This window comes from Gavialis gangeticus, unplaced genomic scaffold, assembly GCF_001723915.1.
Source record: "Gavialis gangeticus isolate Ggan-Ray unplaced genomic scaffold, GavGan_comp1, whole genome shotgun sequence".
Classification (NCBI taxonomy): Eukaryota; Metazoa; Chordata; order Crocodylia; family Gavialidae; genus Gavialis; species Gavialis gangeticus.
This window is the reverse complement of record NW_017729033.1, coordinates 25467426-25470417: the sequence shown is the minus strand read 5'-3', so window position 1 is coordinate 25470417 and position 2992 is coordinate 25467426.

Genomic DNA, 2992 nt, shown 5'->3' with positions numbered 1-2992 from the left:
AGGCTGGGTGACAGCATAGCAAAGCAGTTGGCCTGGAGCTGCATTAGCATGTGCTGCCTGTAGCCTGTCTTGCCCTACTCTGGGAAGCAGGTGGGGGAGGCAGGCTGCCTGCGGCCAGCACCCAGCAGTCCACTGGCCCTAGGGGAGAAAGCGGAGGTTGGGGGCTTGGCTGGTGGCCACCTGGGCCCAGACCTGCTGGCTGACTTACCAGCGCATGGCTGATCTCTTATCTGAGACTGGGCAGAGCATGGTCCCTTGTGCAAAGCATCTTCTCTCTGAAATGTTGCAAACTCTTACAAAAGGCTTCTGTCTCTTGCTTCTGCAATTCCAAGATCTGGACATGGGGAGGCAGAGAGTCCACCAGTCCCAGTGGAGATGCGGGCTCCAGGTTGTCACCATAGCATGCTGGAGCTATCCGGATGTGCCAGCAGTGCACTCTGGATAGGACTATTCTGCTCCAGCAGCTGATGGCGGCAGTAGAGGAGTGGGAGATGTGGGTGCAGGCATGGGAGGTGGGCAAAAGATATCACCTGGGAGACCACCCAGGAGGAGGCGTGGGACCATTGGGCACAAATGGAGGCCCTAGAATGGGAGCACATGGAGCTGCTCCACCAGCAGGTTGCCATCCAGACTCAGGCAGTGGCGGCCAAGGACACTGACTGCTGGGCCCTAGACACTTTCCTAGCCCTGGAGATCGCATCCATGCCCCCCACTCCCTGGCCCCCATCCATGGCCCTTCAGGGCTGCTGGGTCCTACCTGCCACCCCCCATCAGGCTCTGACATGGGCCTGGGAGGAAGTCCTTTGGCACCTGCTGCTCACCAGACACACTGGCCCAGCCCCTAACCCAGACCTGCCCAGTCCCATTGCTCTCCCTTGCACCACATGCCTGAGGACCTAGTGTGCCACACAGGGATGCTGGGCTACAATGAGGCAGTTGGAGGGGAAGCCACCCAACTTCAGGGAGCACCATCCAGATGGCAGTTGCATGAGGCCACCACCCACTGCAGTCGCTGTGGCCCCTGGACCTGAGGGAGAATGGCCTGAGGCTGTGGTGTTGGGCACCTGCCCCTGATTCTGCACCCCTCCCTCCATGGCCCCCCACCCTGGGCCCAAAAACAGAGACACTGTAAACAGTTTTTGCATTGTAAGTGGTAGGGCTGTGTGAAGCTTCGCTGGCTTTCATTTCGAACTTGAAACAGTAAAATCAAAATGAAACAGAGGGCTTTAGAACAACCTCAAAACAAAATGAGGGTAGTCAAAACATTTGAAAGTTTCAAAATGTTTTGAGTTTTGAAGCTGAAGCTGAAGCTGGGCTTGCCTGCAGGGAAACAGAAAGTAAGGAGAGGCAGGGGAAAGATGGGGGAAGGACTGCTCTCATATTGACTGTGTACTGTCATCCTTCCCTGAGGTCCCTTCCAATCCCAGTGCTCTGGGGGAAGGATGGAAAAATAGCATAAAAGGCAGTATTGTTTGAACTGTCCTGCTTTCTGCCTTGGTGTCAGTTACTGAGCTCTGTGTTTCAGCATCTCAGCAGCATCAGACAATGAAGGCTACTAGCACTGATCTTCTGAAGGCTTTCCCACTTGTTAGCCTAGCAAGAGGGATTTCAGAATAACTTTCTGTATTTTTCTTTCTTCTACATGCTTTTATTAGATTAATTGATTTATTCTTTTCAATTCTATAATTATATTGGATAGGATTACTATAGAATTTAATTTTTATAGGTAGGCAAATATAATTGTATTTTATTTCTATACATTTATACTTTGCACCACACATGTTATTGAATTTATATAGGAGGAAAGACATATTATTCATTCATATTTGTTTTTGCACATTTCTACTTTGGGCCACACTCACTCACATTATTGAATTTATATAGGAACACACATAAATTTATATATTTGTAGAAAAGAAAGACATGAAACACACCATGGAGCATGGTGGAAAGGCAGGCGGTGGCAAGCCTTCAGGGAGGGGTGAAAGAAGGGGTAGAGGGAGAGGTATAGGTCCCGCCCCCACCCCAAACTGAGGCGTAGCCTCTTTCCTCCAGCTAGAAGGGATGAGCCTTCCACAAGCAGCAAGGAGAGAGGAGCAGTGCAAGTGCCACTGCCTGTGCCTGAGACTGTATCCCCTCAAGAGCACCAGCCATAACGCCCCCCCTCCACCACGACAACACTCCCATTTTACTTCTCATGCTGAGCCTTCCAATGTTAGAGGAAGAGCTAGAGCTGGAGCTGGATCTGAGTGCCTTAGCAAGAGAAATTCTAAGGAAGGAGGGGGGATCATCTGAGTTTGCGCTCCACACCTCTCAAGCTTCCCCTACAGCCAAGTCTCTCTTCCCCAGAAGGCACTTCAAAAGAGGCTGAGTCCACTCCTCCCATTGCTGTTCCTCTGTCTGCTGAGGAGGGTAAACTTGTAGCACCCACACATGCACCTGCACCCGCACCCCAGAAGTGAGTGGGTAGTGTGGTCTGGGATCATTTTGAGCTGGCAGATGATCTCACATACGCCATCTGGCTGCATTGCTGAGCCAAAATCAGCCAGAGCAAGGGAACAAAACACATGAGTATCATGGGGATACTGAAGCATCTCTGCAGGCACCACCCACTTGCCCTTGCTCCTCCTCATTCTGGCACTAGCAGCAGCATGCCCAAAGGGAAGTCCCCCTCTCACGTCAAAGCCCTTGTCCTCCCAAAGTAGAGGCAGGCCATACTGGAACAGTGGGGGAAAGGCAGACAGAAAGGGAGGTATGTTGCAAAGGCAAGCAAGATCACCCAGAGCACTGGGGAGATACTTGCTGTGGATGGCCAGCCCTTCTCACTCCAAAACCCCTGTCCCCACAAAGCAGAGGCATGCCACCATGGAACAGTGGGGGAAAGGTGGACAGAAAAAAGGGCATTGCAAGGGCGAGTGAGATCACCTAGAGCATTGGGGAGATGCTTGCTGTTGATGGCCAGCCTTCTCCTTAGTTGAGTGGCCAGGGTTCA